The following is a 9,496-nucleotide window of genomic DNA, read 5'->3' on the forward strand; positions in this document are numbered from 1 at the left end:
TCAGTCTGGTACTTGCGAACGATCATGATCGGCGCGGCTCTCGATCTTTAACGACGGTGCTCGTCGACGCGGATGTTTATAGCCGATCGGCGCGGCTCTCGATCTTTAACGACGGTGCTCGTCGGCGCGGATGTTTATAGCCGATCGGCGCGGCTCTCGATCTTTAACGACGGTGCTCGTCGGCGCGGATGTTTATAGCCGATCGGCGCGGCTCTCGATCTTTAACGACGGTGCTCGTCGGCGCGGATGTTTATAGCCGATCGGCGCGGCTCTCGATCTTTAACGACGGTGCTCGTCGGCGCGGATGTTTATAGCCGATTGGCGCGGCTCTCGATCTTTAACGACGGTGCTCGTCGGCGCGGATGTTTATAGCCGATCGGCGCGGCTCTCGATCTTTATCGACGGTGCTCGTCGGCGAAGATGTTTATAGCCGATCGGCGCGGCTCTCGGTCTTTATCGACGGTGCTCGTCGGCGCGGATGTTTATAGCCGATCGGCGCGGCTCTCGATCTTTAACGACGGTGCTCGTCGGCGCGGATGTTTATAGCCGATCGGCGCGGCTCTCGATCTTTAACGACGGTGCTCGTCGGCGCGGATGTTTATAGCCGATCGGCGTGGCTCTCGATCTTTAACGACGGTGCTCGTCGGCGCGGATGTTTATAGCCGATCGGCGCGGCTCTCGATCTTTAACGACGGTGCTCGTCGGCGCGGATGTTTATAGCCGATCGGCGCGGCTCTCGATCTTTAACGACGGTGCTCGTCGGTGCGGATGTTTATAGCCGATCGGCGCGGCTCTCGATCTTTAACGACGGTGCTCGTCGGCGCGGATGTTTATAGCCGATCGGCGCGGCTCTACGGTTTAACGTCTGGGCTAGACGGCCTTCAAGGCTAACTCCTTACCAGGTCGAGCGACCTTGGCCTTCACTATTCGGGTGCTTGGCTTGGATAATCCATATGCCCCTTTCACCCAGCTTGCAGAACGTACTCCTGGCCGAACGGCTCAGGGTCTGCTTCGTCGAGCATTTTGGCTCGGATAATTTACCTCCGTCCGGAAGGTGCTGGGTCTTTGATCCTCGAGCGCTTGGCTCGACCCATTTACCTCCGGCTTAACGACGCGGGGCCTTCGTTTCTTGCCAATGCCTTATATTTGTTGTCTTGATTCTTCATTTCTGCATTTCCAGTATTCAGTCGAAAAAAGTACACAGGATGATTTACAGTGGTACACCTTTCATCCCGCCCGGTAAGGCTGGAGGTGGTTCGCGCTCCACGGCCTATCTAACTGCCGACCGTCCTCATCCTCCAAATAATACGCACCCGAGCGGAGCTTTTCGATAATTTTGAAGGGCCCTGCCCACGGGGCTTCAAGCTTGCCGACGTCGCCGACCGGTTTGACCTTCTTCCAGACAAGGTCGCCGACCTGGAATGATCGAGAAATGACGCGGCGGTTGTAGTTTTGCTTCATTCGTTGACGGTATGCCATCAGCCGAACGGATGCCTTGGCTCGCTCCTCGTCAATCAAATCCAGCTCCATGTTCCTCCGATCGGCGTTGCCTTCATCGTACAATTGGACCCGGACGGACTCGACGCCGACTTCAACTGGAATGACTGCTTCGCCGCCGTACACCAGATGAAAAGGTGTGACGCCCGTTGCTTCCTTAGGAGTCGTCCGGATGGCCCATAAAACGCCCGGCACTTCATCCGGCCAACTTCCTCCCACGTGGTCGAGCCGAGCGCGCAGAATACGGAGAATTTCCCGGTTGGCTACTTCGGCTTGACCGTTGCTTTGGGGTATGCCACGACTTGCACCAATCTTCTAGCACCTTCCCTGTGAATTGCCGCCCATTGTCGGAAACCAGTCGACGAGGGATACCGAACCTACAGATGATGTGTTGCCATATGAATTTTTTGACCATCTGTTCGGTGATCCTGGCTAGAGGCTCGGCTTCCACCCACTTGGAGAAATAATCGACTGCCACCAGCAAAAATTTCCTCTGCCCGGTCGCCATTGGAAATGGAACCACGATATCCATTCCCCATTGATCGAACGGACATGATACGGTTGATGCCTTCATCTCCTCTGCCGGTCGGTGGGAGAAGTTGTGATACTTCTGGCACGAAAGGCATGTAGATACTGTCCGTGCGGCGTCTGATTGTAAGGTCGGCCAAAAATATCCAGCTAGCAGGATCTTCTTAGCTAATGATCGTCCGCCCGGATGCCCTCCACACGATCCTTGATGTACTTCTTGGAGAATGTAAGCCGAGTCTTCCGAGCTCACGCATTTCAACAGCGGACGTGAGAAAGCCTTCTTGTAGAGCTGATCACCGATGAGTGTGAACCGACCGGCCCTCCTCCTGAGCAGCTGGGCTTCATCCTGATCGGCCGGAGGAACTCTATGATGGGTGTCCTCCAGTCGCTTGGAAACGTGAGGCTTTCCATCCGGTCGACGTGCGCTACCAGCAGTACTTTTTCAATTGGTTGCTGAATGGTGACCGGCACTATAGAACTTGCTAGTTTGGCCAAGTCATCGGCTACCTGGTTCTCCGTTCGGGGAATCTTTTGAATAAGGACCTCTCGGAAAGTAGCTTTGAGTTTTTCAAAGGCTTCAGCATAGAGCTTAAGCCGGACGCTGTTGATTTCAAAGGTGCCAGAAAGTTGCTGAGCGGCCAACTGTGAATCTGAATAAAGTGTCACCCGACCGGCTCCCACATGCCGTGCTGCCTACAATCCGGCTATGAGGGCCTCATACTCTGCTTCATTGTTGGTAGCTTTATAATCCAGCCGGACGGATAAGTGCATCTTTTCTTCTTAAGGCGAGAGCAGCAATATTCCAATCCCACTTCCGAGCCGAGTGGAAGACCCGTCCACATATATTCTCCACAGAGCTTCAGGCTCTGGCTTTTGCACTTCGGTCACAAAGTCAGCCAAGGATTGCGCTTTGATCGCCGAGCGAGGCTGGTATTAGATGTCAAATTCACTTAGTTCTGTCGTCCATTTGATGAGCCGTCCGGACGCTTCTGGATTTAACAGCACCCTTCCTAGCGGGCTGTTCGTCCGGACAATGATGGTGTGAGCCAAGAAATATGGTCGAAGACGTCGAGCGGCTAGAACTAAAGCAAAAGCCAACTTCTCGAGCCCGGTGTAACGAGATTCAGCATCTTTTAAAATATGGCTCAGAAAATACACCGGCTGCTCTTCACCGTTCACCCTCACAAGTGCTGAGCCTACAGCATGCTCAGTTGATGATAGATAAATATAAAGTGACTCACCCCCGATCGGCTTGGCAAGTATAGGCAGGGAATTAAGATATGTCTTCAATTCTTCGAATGCTCGGTCACATTCTTCATCCCACTGGAACTTAGTAGCCTTGCGCAGGATCTTGAAGAATGGTAGGCTCCGGTCGACGATTTTGGAGATGAATCTGGACAAAGCAGTTATCCGACCGGTCAACCGCTGCACTTCCCTTGTATTTCTTGGAGGCGGCATGTCTTGCAGAGCTTTCACCTTGTTGGGATTGGCTTCGATTCCCCGCTCGGTCACTATGTATCCCACCTCCTTTTGCTCCGAACAGGCACTTTTGGGGATTTAGCTTGACTCCATATTTGCGAAGCGTTCGGAAGGTTTCTTCCATGTCCTTGAAGAGATCGGCCGCTCGGACGGACTTGATAAGAATATCGTCCACATAAACTTCCAGATTCCGCCCGATCTGCTCCTTGAACACTTTATTCATCAAGCGTTGATAGGTGGCCCCGGCATTCTTCAATCCGAACGGCATTACATTGTAGCAATATGTGCCGTCGGCCGTTACGAAGCTTACTTTTTCTTGATCTTCCCTAGCGAGCGGCACTTGATGATAGCCTTGGTAGGCGTCAAGCATACAAATTAATTCGCAGCCGGCCGTAGAATCCACCAGCTGATCTATCCGGGGCAGGGGATAAAAATCTTTGGGGCATGCTTTGTTTAAGTCCCGAAAGTCGATACAGACTCTCCACTTGCCGACCGGCTTGGAGACTAATACTACATTAGCCAGCCAGCTCGGGAACTGCACTTCGCGTATATGGTCGGCCTCCAGAAGTTTCTCTACTTCCGCCCGGATGATTGCATTCTGCTCGACACTGAAATCCCTTTTCCTCTGCTTTATCGGCCGAGCATCCGGTCGGACATGCAACTCATGCTGTGCTATGTTTGGCGAAATTCCAGGCAATTCATGTGTTGACCAGACGAATACATCATGGTTTCGTCGGAGGCAGTGGATCAGCTCCTCCTTCTGCTTCTCCTCCAGATCAAAGGCAACAAAAGTCGTGGCCTCCGATCGGGTCGGATGAATCTGCACCTCTTCTTTTTCCTCATAAATTAAGGCGGGTGGCTTTTCAGTGATAGCATTTACCTCGATTCGAGGCACCTTCCGAGCGGAGTTGGATTCTGCTCGGACCATCTCGATGTAGCATCGCCGAGCTGCTAACTGGTCTCCCCGTACTTCTCCCACCTTGTCTTCGACAGGGAACTTGATCTTCTGGTGGAAGGTGGAGACGACCGCCCGGAACTCGCTGAGCGCCGGTCGTCCCAAAATGACGTTGTATGATGAGGGAGAGTCCACCACCACGAAGTTTGCTGTTCGCGTCCTCCTGAGCGGCTCTTCTCCCAATGAGATAGTCAGCCGTATTTGTCCAACTGGCTGCACTTCGTTACCCGTGAACCCGTAGAGCGGCGTTATCATGGGCAACAACTCGGCTTGATCAATTTGCAGCTGATCGAACGCCTTCTTGAATATAATGTTGACCGAGCTCCCTGTGTCAACAAATATGCGATGAATAGTGTAATTTGCTATTACCGCTTTGATGAGCAGAGCGTCGTCGTGGGACACTTCTACTCCTTCTAAGTCTCCGGGCCCGAAAGTGATTTCCGGTCCACTTGCCCGCTCTTGGCTACAACCAACTGCGTGGATCTGTAGTTGCCGGACGCCTGCCTTTCTGGCTCGGTTGGAGTCTCCTCCGGTCGGCCCACCAGCAATAACGTTGATCTCGCCTCGGGCAGTATTGCTTCTATTCTCCTCTTCCCGAGCGGACGGTCGGGACCGTTCTCTGGACGCCCGTCGATTCTCCTGTCTCGGAGACCGATGCCGATCGGTCGTCTGTTGATGACGCCTTTCGGTGCGTGTCCGATCGGCTTCATGGGTCCTTTGTCTTCTGTCGATGGGAGGAGACCGCCGTTCGGCATTCCTGGGAACGGGATTAGCCACGAAGGGAAAACTTCGACAATCCCTCGTGTTGTGCGTATCCGTCCGGTGGATGGAGCAGAACATAGGGGTCCATCTCTTCTTTGGCTTGGGCCGAGCGGCGGCTACCTCTTGTACGTGTGATCTGGCATGGGGGGATCGGACTGCTTCAGCCCTCGGTCCTCTTGGCGGTTGATGAGCGGCCAAGGGTCTCCGTTCGGTAGGAGGAGCCCGTTTAGTTGGTGTTTCTTTCTTCCTGGCTGCCTGCGCTTCCTCCACGTTGATATATTCATTGGCCCGGTGCAGCATATGATCATAATCTTGGGGCGGCTTTCGGACGAGCGACCGGAAGAAGTCCCCGTCCACAAGGCCTTGCGTGAAGGCATTCATCATCGTCTCCGATGTGGCCGTTGGAATATCCATCGCCACTTGGTTGAATCGCTGGATGTAAGCTCGAAGCGATTCTCTCGGCTCTTGCTTGATGGCGAACAAGCTGACGCTTTTCTTCTGATAACGCCGACTGCTGGTGAAGTGGTGGAGGAAAGCTGTTCGGAAGTCCTTGATGCTAGTGATGGATCCGTCCGGCAGCCTCCGAAACCACCGTTGAGCCGATCCCGAGAGAGTGGTAAGAAAGACTCGGCACTTTACTCCATCTGTATATTGATGGAGCGTAGCTGTGTTATCGAACTTACCCAGATGATCATCCGGGTCTGTTGTTCCATTGTACTCGCCGATCGCCGGGGGCGCGTAATGTTTAGGCAGAGGGTCTCGTAGAATAGCCTCCGAAAATTGGCGATTGATCCGCTCGGGAGATGAGTCCGCTCGGGGGGTTTTCCCCTTTCTGGCGTCTCGCCTAGGCATTTCGTCGGAAGAAGATCCTCTATCTCTCCGAGCTGGCCCGGCTTCAGGGGTGCGGAATAAGGCCCGATGGAATGCAACGGTGGCTTGAGGTGCGTCCGCTCGGCCACCCGATGCAGATGTTGCTTGTTGCTCCGGCCGCTCAGCTGATGCTTTTTGTTTTAACTCCACAAGTTTGGCGGCCCTCATCTCGACCAAAGCGTCGAGTTCTTCCGTCGAAAGCGTCACCGTGTGTTGTCGTCCAGCCTCGTCCATTGTTCCCGGTCGAATGCAGGTGCGTTCCCACAGACGGCGCCAAATTGATCCTGTCCGAACTAGGAGTCAACGAACGCTGGGGATGTGGCGCTCCCTGCTGGACCCTCGAGCGCTCAGGCGAACCTGCAACAAAACCGAGCCGGGGGGGGGGGGGGGGTCCCGGCGACGGCCCTCCGACACTCAAGTCAGGCGAGGAATGGATGAAGGAGGTGGCTGCAGAATGAAGACTCGCGTACCTCCGGTGAAGAAATGGAGACCTTATATAGACCTCTCCAAGAATCCTGGGCGCGCCAATCAAAGCAATCTCCTGCTTTCGACCATGCCCAGGTATGGGTCTGTCAGAAGGGCATACATGAGGCCATACCGCTACTGTATCAACCTCTCCATGATGTGACGGCAAGATCTTCTATCATGAAATCCTGTGTATGGCATAATCATTAGACATGCCTCTGCTGACATCCCATATCTCGAGCCGAATGAATAGGCCGCTCGGCTAACCTTTGTATCCTCGCCCTAATCCTGGCCGAACGGACCACCTGCTCAGCCCCTCGGTTCCAGCCGGGCAAACGCCCCGCTCGGCCATTCAATCCTCCTGCCTTGGCGTCGGAAACCCAGGCCTGGCTGGGTTATCTTTGGTTCCGCTCGGACCTACTCAGCTGCTCGGCACGGCCATCAACCGCTTAGTCAGCTCTCCATCTGTCCTCAAGCTGAGACCCTTCAGGAAGTGGATCCCTCATTCTTACCGCCGGATCATTTATAATTCATAAAACCGAACTAGTACTATTGTTTCTTAGGTGACCCCTCATTGCATTTTGGTTAGTAAAAAAGCTCAGATCATGGTACGCATTAGCAAATCAAAATCCCAGAAAACAAAGATTGTGTAAAAAAATAATATTGTGAAAAATAAAGTTTCTCAAGCGCTGTACATTGTTGAAAAAAGGGAATAGAAAATAGTTATCGTGAGTGAAAACTGATAAGGTCTCCCTTTAAGACGGAGTTATATTACTAGGAAATATCTATCAAGTTTCTCTTGATATCGAGTACTCTTTTGAGACCTTGTGTAGATGGTGCAGGGCACTTTGGGGAGAATGAACCTTGCGTTTGACAAGTGCCTATCGTTGAGTGACATATAAGTGTCTATCCCAAGAAGCATTAAGAACATGGTTAGATGATGATGAGTCTGACGGTAGAATATGGGGAGTATCACTAGCATGAGCAACATGACCCCATATTTCTCCCACCAAATAAATCAAGAAAGTGTGATTGGCTCCTGACGTGGTGTCCAAGCTTTACTAGTTGTTCAATTGCTATATGTTTGTTCTACTTTAGAATTGAACACTGTTTGTTTAGGAAATGTACCCTACATTTTACCACCACACCAGGCCCTAGGGCCAACACATGCTCTTTGTGTGTGAAAAGGTAACTTGCTCACCCCAAATGCCCCTCACCTTCAACCCCACAACGAGATGAAGGGAGTAATTCATGGAAACTAAGGGACATCTCTAGGTAAAAGAGATTTCATTATCCAAGGAATTATTCTTCCGGGGATTCGATCCTTGCTCTTATGTGGCAATCTGTCACTCAAGTACCAATTTGACTATACTTGTAGGGGCACATATCATCCAAATATGGAGCCCATCACAAATACCAACTCTTTTTTTTTAAAAAAAAAATTCTTTTAGTTTACACCAAGTATCCAACTTACACCGACTAATCCTGCGGGATGACCAACCCAGTCCATGAGAGTTTTTTACTGATCACTAAGATAAATTAGAAAGGGCTTACCATGGGTGCTCATTAACCCAATATTATTAGTTTGACCGTCCATTAAGAAAAAAGTACCAACTCTGATGTGAATCTTAAGTTGGTGTAGATTTATATAATAGTCTTTTATGGTGGCAAATATAACAGTCTTAAGTGATTTTTGATCTATTGAATCCGATTATTAACTGATTTAACCAAACAATTTCCATTAATTATTAATACTACGAGTGCTATGAATTTAGTCACTCTGAAGAAGAGCATGATAAGTTAGTTCGTATCCTCTTGGGATGATACGGTAGTTAAGATATAGGATATTACTACATGGTATATTGGAGTCGAATCTAAGTGCGTCTGAGCATGTCTTCCTCCATGCCTTGATTAATTGCACTAATATATGGTTAATAGTCATCCGTGATTTATCTCTTCTTGTTGGTCTAGAGACGGATTGACGAAAGTATTGATATGAGCGAATCACCACTTTTTTACCACATGGTGAGTTGATTCACCATGAGCAATATAATGCAGTAGAAATTGAGGATTGATAGATGCTTCATATAAAATATTTTCTTTGCATTCACCTCACGTTGTATTAATATTTTTCCTTATGAATTAAAATATTCTTGCCAATCAATCTTGTGCATTGCGTGCAGTGAAGAGCAATGTTTTGAATTATATATGACAAATAGTGAATGATGGTTTCCTTCATTCTCTTCCTTTCTTAGAGGGCAAACTCTCTCTTAAGGTAATGAAGGCCTAATTAAACCCTACATTCTCCTTCTTTGGCACACATTAAAAACTCTCCCCCTGTAATCACACGTTATTTACAACTTCATTTATTGTTCACAACACCACAATAAAAGTCTCATACCCTTCATTGTGTCTAATGCTCAACGTTGAGCAATCACCACTTCGCAATGCTCATCCTAGAACATTCATCATTCCAACAATGAAGGTCTCATACCCTTCATTGTATCTAATGCTCACCCTTGAGCATTGATTCACTTCATAATGCTTATCCTAGAGCATCCATGACTCAACAATGAAGATACCCACTCTCCATTGTTGTTCAACACTCATTTACTCTAACGAAGGTTAAACCACCTTTCATGGTGTTTGAAAAAAAATTTCATGTCCTTAAAGAGTAACTCTCCCTAAAGACATACTCCAAACTTCTGTCATTGTACCAACAATGACTTGGAATTCCTAAATCTTTAGGAAACCCAAAATTTGAAGTTTTGAGATTCAAGTATCAATATTTGAGTGCAAACCTCAACCTAAACTTCAACCTACTGTTCCTTAACTATTTCTCCTTGCTTTCAGCACGAAAACTACCCGTAAATGTATATAAATATATTCCAAGGGGGTAGGAGTAGTTAAAGGGACTAAAAATGGCTTAAAGCACTGAAA

This window comes from Zingiber officinale, chromosome 3A (assembly GCF_018446385.1).
Source record: "Zingiber officinale cultivar Zhangliang chromosome 3A, Zo_v1.1, whole genome shotgun sequence".
NCBI classification, from domain to species: Eukaryota; Viridiplantae; Streptophyta; class Magnoliopsida; order Zingiberales; family Zingiberaceae; genus Zingiber; species Zingiber officinale.